General features: G+C 42.0%; 1 long non-coding RNA gene across 1 annotated transcript; it reads right to left on the reverse strand.

Annotated features, from left to right (window-relative positions):
* Nucleotides 1-693: 693 nt before the first annotated feature.
* On the reverse strand, nt 694-8,261 carry Gm40198. Its single transcript, XR_001780262.2, has 3 exons — nt 7,336-8,261; nt 6,786-6,899; nt 694-988 (listed from the first exon to the last, which is right to left on the reverse strand). It is a non-coding gene; the product is annotated as a predicted gene, 40198 (long non-coding RNA).
* Between the last annotated feature and the right edge of the window lie 218 nt (nt 8,262-8,479).

The raw sequence follows: 8,479 nt of genomic DNA on the forward strand, positions 1-8,479 counted from the left end.
CCTGGTCTACACAGTAATTTCCAAAACAGTCAGAGCCATGCAGAGAGACCTTAACTCAAGAAACAAAACAAAAATTAGTACAGTTGGACTTGATTGGTATCATGTGTCTGTAGTCCTAGCTGCACCCCTAGTCCTTGTTTTGAATTAATTTTTTTAAGATTTTTTAAAAAAATATTTATTTATTATATGTAAGTACACTGTAGCTGTCCTGAGACACTCCAGAAGAGAGAGTCAGATCTCGTTACGGATGGTTGTGAGCCACCATGTGGTTGCTGGGATTTGAACTCCTGACCTTCGGAAGAACAGTTGGGTGCTCTTACCCACTGAGCCATCTCACGAGCCCTTATTTATTTACTTATTTATTTATTTATTTATTTATCTATTTATTATATATAAGTGCACTGTAGCTGTCTTCAGACACTCCAGAAGAGGGTGCCAGATCTCGTTATGGATGGTTGTGAGCCACCATGTGGCTGCTGGGAATTGAACTCAGGACCTTCCGAAGAGCAGTCAGTGCTCTTATCCGCTGAGCCATCTCTCCAGCCCTTGAGTTAATTTTTTGTTGTTTTTTGGGGGTTTTTTTGTTTTGGTTTTTCGAGACAGGGTTTCTCTGTGTAGCCCAGGCTGTCCTGGAACTCGCTCTGTAGACCAGGCTGGCCTCAAACTCAGAAATCCACCTGCCTCTGCCTCCAGAGTACTGGGATTAAAGGCATGCACCACTATGCCTGGCTGAAAAAAAAAATGTTTAAAGACAGTAAAATTACCCCTGGTACGTGAATTAAACTTTTTATTAGAGAGAGGTTGATAAAAAGTGCTTACCCAGCTTGTGCAAAGGGCTGTGTTCAATATCCCAGGACCTGTAAATCAAGCATGATGACACAGGCCTGACATTCCAGTACTCAAGAAACGGAGACAGGAGGATCAGTTCAAAGTCATCCTCACGACAGCCAGAGTCAGAGACCACCCGGGACTGTGTGAGATCTTGTCTCTGAAACAAAAACAAAGGAAAGCAAGCAAAACAGGACAAAAAGTTACTGAAACAAAAATAGAAAAAGATTGGAAAGAATAACTCTACTAATAGAAATTGACCAAAAATTAGACTGGAGATTTTGCTTTGATAAATATATTTCCCCTAAACATTCACCTAAATGAGTTTATATTGATTTTGTTATTGTTGGTGGTGGTGGTGGTTTCTTTTGTTGGTTTTTGAGACTGGGTTTCTCTGTGTAGCTTTAGCTGTCCTAGAACAGGCTCTATAGACAAGACTGACTTCAAATTCAGAGATTAGCCTACCTCTGCCTCCCAAGTGCTGGGATTATAGGCATGTACCACCACCACCTGGCAACACTTTAATTTTAACTTGTAGCCTTAGCCTTTGAGATTGGGCAGTGGGTATAGGCGATTGTCTCTGCGTTCACGTTCCAAAACAGATGTAAAGATGGAGTAAGCAAAACTACTCTACAAAGTGGTCCTCCCCATCCACCCCAGGAACTGCCCCCCATCATGCACACACACAAATAGCAATAATAAATAAGTTTAAACATTTAAAAGCAAAGTTGGAGATGTACTTCAGTACTTGCCTAGGGTTATAAGGTCAAGGATTCAGTCCCTACCTCTCACTTGCACACACACCCATTAGCATACACACATGCAGAAACACTGAACCCTTTTTAACAGGCAAAAGCCAAAACCTCCTACTAATTTTATTCTACTTCCCAATAGTAAAATAATAGGAACCATATTTTTATATTCTGTGGCAACCAAACCAAAAAAAAAAAAAAAGGAAAAGTCAAACCTAGTATGGTTGGGCAAGCCTGCTCTACCAGCAAAACCAAAGCAAGGTTGGCTTAAGAGCCTGAGATAGAAAGATCATAAAGGCCGGGCGTGGTGGCGCACGCCTTTAATCCCAGCACTCGGGAGGCAGAGGCAGGCGGATTTCTGAGTTCGAGGCCAGCCTGGTCTACAAAGTGAGATTTAATTTTGAAGAGTAGAACACTCAGACAATTAAATACAAGTCCAACCTAGCCGCTGCCAGTCACCCATCACACCATTCATTGTGTGTCCTCTGTGTCCTCTGGGTGAGAAAGATGGCTCTAAGACTTTAGTCCTATCCATGCTTTCTGATCTGCAGTGTAATCTACCCTTTCTTGTGAACACGTTAGCTCCTCTGCTTCTATATCAGGAATTTCAAACCCAAATTTGTCTTTTATGGCCATAATAGTCCCTACTTGGTCCAAATTGTGTAAACCCAGGCTCTACAGAGAAAGAGAATTTACTGAGAGCTTTCTGAGTCAGGCTGGTCCTGAGTTTCAAGACATACAGCATTCTGTCCTGGAGTCCCTCTAATATCTACACAGAGAAAGCCTATCTTGAATCCCCCTCCCAAATTAAAAGGCATGGGTTAATTTTGTGTGTGTCTATATGTGGTGCACAATGACAGTGCACATGTGAAGGTCAGAGGACAGCTTTCCAGAGCTGGGGATCCAAAGAACTCAGGCCATCAGCCTTGGTAGCAAGGATCCTTACCCAATGAGCCATCTTGCTGGCCCTGCCTTTACATTTTGTGACCTCACTAAAGTCATTTAGTTCTAGAAGGAAATTGAGGAAGGGAATTGATACCAAAGTTTTATATGCACAGTCACACATATAAATACCAATCCTTTCATTTCTATTCCAATTGTTATGCTTCTTATTGTCTTGCCTTTTTTTTTTTTAAGATTTATTTTATTTATATGGGAACACTATAGCTGTCTTCAGACACACCAGAAGAGGGCATCAGATCTCATTACAGATGGTTGTGAACCACCATGTGGTTGCTGGGAATTGAACTCAGGACCTCTGGAAGAGAGTCTGTGCTTTTAACAGCTGAGCCAACTCTCCAGCCCCTGTCTTGCTTTATTTACTGGCTGGGATTCCAGTACAGTGTTAGAAAGAAGAGATGGTGGAGTGGGTGTCCTTGCTTTTCTCCAGTCTTCATTGCTGAGCCATCTCTCCAGCTCCCCCTGCCTCTGCCTCCTGAGTACTGGAATTAAAGGCATGGCACCACTCTCTTTGCTATACACAAACCAGATCTCCAGAACTTTTTCATCTTTCAAAACTTAAACTCTACATCCATTAAAACAACTCCCCCACTACCCCTATTATTACTATTTGACTTTCTGATTCCTCAAATTAAATTATTTAATTACTTTAAATATTATTTTTGATATGTTATCATTATATCCCTTTATTACCTGGCCTGGAGCTCACTAGGTAGATAAGACTGGCCTCAAACTTATAGAGATCCACCTGTCTCTGCCTCCCAAATTCTGGGATTAAAGATGTATACTTCCACACCTGGCCTTAGACTACTTTCTCCCCTCAGTAAGGTCCTCTGTATCCCAGGCCGGCCTCACATCCATAGGTAACCAAGGATGACTTTGAATCTCTCATCCTCCTCCCTCCTCTTCCCAATGCTGGGACAACTTTCCAAAGTTGGTTCCCATCTTCCACCATATGGGTTTCAGATCATCTCTATCCATTGGTAACAAGCCACTTGCTTCACCCCTGAGCCATCTCACCAGCCCGAGTTCAGGAATTGTTTTATATTCTCATTGCTGCATACTAGATCTCTAGAGCTTTTACACACGTGTGCACACGCACACACACACAATTAAAAACAAAATAAATAGAAAAATTAATAAAAGACATTATTGAGATATACATGCATATTTAAGGGCGGTACTGAGAACTAAGCACAGGGCCTTCTGTATGTTGATCTAGCACTGGACCATGGAGTTAGTTAGTTTTTAGTTTTTAGTTTTTAGTTTTTAGTTTTTTGAGACAGGGTTTCTCTGTATAGCCCTGGCTGTCCTGGAACTCACTTTGTAGACCAGGCTGGCCTCGAACTCAGAAATCTGCCTGCCTCTGCCTCTGCCTCCCAAGTGCTGGGATTAAAGGCTTTATACTCTGAACTTTAAGCTATATGTTTTTTATTAATACAGTGTGCTAAGTAACATATTATCATACTAATTCTAACATATTCTGATAATGTTACAATGAAGGATGATTTACTGTAGGAATACAGGGATTGTTCAACATGTAACTCATCATACTAACTGAACTAAAAAGAAACAACAAAACTATCATATGGTTAACCTTCTCAGTAACAACAACAAAACAAGGCTGTAATAGAATCCAATAAATAAAATAAAATATCCTAAGTTAGCATCTCCAGAGTTAGAGCACTTGCTTAACCTGAGTGAGAGTTTAGGTTCAATCCACAGGACCACAAAAATGGGGGAGGGGAGGGGACACGAGGGATCCTGGTGTAGGTTGTAACTACTGTCAAGCAGCAGGAATATGGAATATGGAAGAGTTAATGACACATTTCCTTCTACTGGTGACATGCTATAGAGGCTGTGAGTGTGCAGGCCCCATGCCCCTCTTTGACACGGGGAAACATCATACTTTCCTGTTTATGCACATGGGCACTCTATACGTATTATCTACAGCATACCTTGGCAAGGAAGTTAAGTATAGGTTGGTTTTGCCCAACCCGGCTAGAACAGTCAGGTATCCGTAGGCAGAAGGTGAACCGTGGGGGTGGGGAGACTGGTCTATTCTAAAGGTGCATTCTTGTGGAAACCCAACCAAAGCACAAATCCAAACGTGAGCTTTACCCATACACACAAGCTAAGCCAGGCAGAGTGTATGCAAATATAAAAGCCAGAGATAATCCTGGCAGAAAAAGAAATGCCTGTTCTGGGACCTTAAAATGAGGCTTCTTAATGAAGTTAGCAACTGTTTGAATAACCTCTCTCTGCTTACATACAAAGATCATAAGCTTTGTCAGGGTATCTCACGATTGTTTTAAGCTCCCCAGGGGACCCTGGGAAGCCCATATTGCCTCTCTCATTTAGATGCTTACTCAGTGGTTGGAAGAAGCCAAACAAGATGCTTTCAGCTAAACGTTGCAGTGTCCCCAGCAAAAAGTAGGGCCAGTGTTTGCTTAGCGACAATTCCCCGTTTTCCCAAGCCATGAATTAGCCCCATTGTCCCACCCAGTGCTGAGCATCGTCTATTCTGCTCACCAACTAATGGCAGAGGCAGGAACTGGCAGAGAAACGGAGACTCTGGGGCAAGGGAGGAGCACAAAGCTACAGCCTTGGTCCTGCTTTCAGTAGAGTCGGGCTTTCTCCTGGACAGCTTCAGAAAGTCCTGGGAAACTTGTCAGAAAGCTAATTTTATGGACAACGTGTAATTGATAAAATAGTATTTGGCAGTGGACTGGGATTCTTTTCATTCAAACGTAAAACAGGCTCAAATGTAAATGTTATCAACATCCCTTCTATCACAAGGGGTCCGAGTGATCAGGCTTGGTGACAAGAACTCTTATCTGCTGAATCATCTCACCAGCTCCTTAGGTTTTATTGCATTTACAATAAATAAATGAATAAATAAATAAATAAATAAATAAATAAATAAATAGCTGGGTAGTGGTGGCACACACCTTTAATCCCTGCGCTGGGAAGCAGATGCAGGCAGATCTTTGGTCTTGCAGGTTGCAAGACCAGCCTGGTCTACAGAGTAAGTTCCAGGACAGCCAGGGCTACACAGAGAAACCCTGACTTGAGGAAGAAGGAAAGAAAATACATAATGGATATTGGCAACTTTTTTTTCTCACTCTTCTTGGCATTAAAAAAAATTATATTTAGGCTGTGCACTATGGCGCATGCCTTTATTTCCAGCTCTAAGGAGGTAGAGACAATAGATCTGTATTTGAGGCCATTCTGGTCTACACAGTGAGTTCCAGGACAACATAGTGAGCCCTGTCTTGAAGAACAAGAGGAAGAGGAGGAGGAGGAGGAGGAGGAGGAGGAGGAGGAGGAAGAAAGATAAAATTGGATAGGAAGAAAGATAAAATTGGATTTTTTGTTTGTTTTTGTTTTTTCTTTTCTTTTGGTTTTATTTTTTTCATTTGTTTTGTTTTGATTTTTGATTTTTATTTTTTGTTCTTTTGAGACAGAATTTATCTGTGTAACAGTTCTGCTGTCCTGGAACTTGTTCCGTAGACCAGGCTGGCCTCAAACCCAAAGAGATCATCTGCCTCTGTCTCTTGAGTGCCAGGATAACTGCCCTGTTGGCTAACTTGGATCTTTGGAAAGATTGTTCGTTATTTATTGAAGATCAGTAATGTGTTGAGTTTGGGGATGCTCTTCATGAGCCATAAGGTTCAGTTCTCAGCACCCATATGGTGGCTCACAAACTGTAACTTCAGGTGCCCAGAATCTGGTGCCCTCTTCTGGCCTTCAATGGCATCTATACATACATGGTGAATATACATACACTCAAGCAAGATTCATACACACAATTTTGTTGTTGTTGTTGTTGTTTGTTTTTTGTTTTCAAGACAGGGTTTCTCTGTGTAGCCCTGACTGTCCTGGAACTCACTCTGTAGACCAGGCTGGCCTCGAACTCAGAAATCCGCCTGCCTCTGCCTCTCAAGTGCTGGGATTAAAGGCATGTGCCACCACTGCCCAGCTCATACACACAAATTTTAATTTTCAAATTTTTGATTTATTATTATTTTCTGTATGGATGCCATAGTATCTGTGAAGCACAGGTGCCACTGTACACATGAAACAATCAGAGAATAACTTTATAAACTTGGCTCTTCCTGGGAGATCCAGTTCAGGGATTCAGGCTGTGTACCAAGTGCCTTTACCAGCTGAACCCCTTTTGTGGACCATCTTTCTTATTTCAGAGACAAGGTGTTAAAGAGTCCGGGATGGACTCAGACCTACTCTGTAGCAAAGGATGGCCTTCCCCAACAGCCTGCATAACATCTTCTGACATTAGAAGAGCTGACCAGGAGAGAGGTGGTTTCCAGGTCATTTCCATCTTGATTTCTGTGTGCCCTGCAACGAAAATTGTACTATGTCTTCAGCAGTAGGAGTTTATCCTTTAGCTCTGGTGGGTGACCAAGGCAGAAGACAACAGTTTGTATTGTCTTAGTGGGGCTCTGGAGCCTCCCAAACCAACTTGTAGAGAGATATCCCACTTGGTTCTAGTTTAATAGTTCAGAACTTCGGGGAGCAGTATTGTCCACCCAGAAAAGCTACCTCTATTTGAACTCCCCTTTACATAGTATAGTTTTTAATTAGTTTATGGATTAGTAGGTTTCCATGGCTTTCTCAGATACCATTAGTTTTTGTTAATCCCCTCTAGCCTCCTGTTCCCTTTCCCACCTTTTGCAAAAAACAATTTGATGCAATCATTGATGCTAACTTTACTCACAATTGCTAAGTACTATAAATATACCAACTACCTGTCAGTTGATAAATGGATAAATACCTGTGATCCAGCCACATAATGAAATACGATTCCAACAAGGAGAAGCACATGCTGGCTGCATCACGGAGAGAGATTCTTTTTGTGTACATGGATGTGGTGCTGGAGGTTGAGACCAGGGTCTGTGTACACTGAGAGAGTTCTAGTATAAGAGACCACACCCAGTCCCAAATAAATGGCTCTCACTTGGATTTTTGAGACAGAGTCTCAAACAATCTAGACTGAATTTAAACTTACTCTGTGGCTAAGGATGATTCCAAATTCCTGATCTTTCTGCATCTACCTCCTCAGTGCTTAGATCACAGATGTGTTTGATGGGACTAGGGAGATGGCTTAGCAGTTCCTAATGCTTACTGATCTCCTAGGCACCCACCTCATTCCATAATTTTGTGATCTGATGCTCTCTTCTGGCCTTTGCAGTAGATAAAGCACAGGCTATCCAAGCCTTGTGTGCTAGGTTTTGTTTTGGTTTCTTAGGGTTTTTGTTTTGTTTTGTTTTGTTTTGTGTTTTGTTTTGTTGACTTGACACAGACTAGCATCATCCAGGAAGAGGGAGCTTTCATTGAGAAAATGCCTCCATCAGACAGTCTTTAGGCAAGTCTATGGGCATTTTCTTGATTAATGATTGATGTGGGAGGGCAGAGGCCATTTAGATCAGTGCCATCCCTGGGCAGGTCGTCCTGGGCTGTAGAGCAGACTGAGCGAGCCACATAGAGCAAGCAGCACTCACCTACAGCTTCCACTCCAGTTCTTGCTCCCAGGTTCCTGCCCTACTTGAGCTCTTACCCCTGATGGGCTGTGACATGGATGAAAAAACCCTCTCCTTCGCAGCTAGTTTTTGGCAGTGGTGCTTATTACCACAGTAGGAAACAAGTTAGGACTACCTCATGCATACTGCATGGATGTACATGTGTATGCAAAGTCACACATGTACATGCCATACGTAATAATAATAAATACATTTTTGAAATGTCAGTCATAAGGTTAGGTATAGAGATCAGTAGCAGAGTACTGACCTAGAATTCACAAAACTCTGGGCTCATCACAGCACTATAAAAAAAAAAAGAAAAGAAAAGGAAGAGGTTCTATCTGCCCTTTTCATTTCATCTTGGGGATTAATAACAAAATGTGGGACCCTGGCTTGCTT

This window comes from Mus musculus, chromosome 11, assembly GCF_000001635.26.
Source record: "Mus musculus strain C57BL/6J chromosome 11, GRCm38.p6 C57BL/6J".
Classification (NCBI taxonomy): Eukaryota; Metazoa; Chordata; class Mammalia; order Rodentia; family Muridae; genus Mus; species Mus musculus.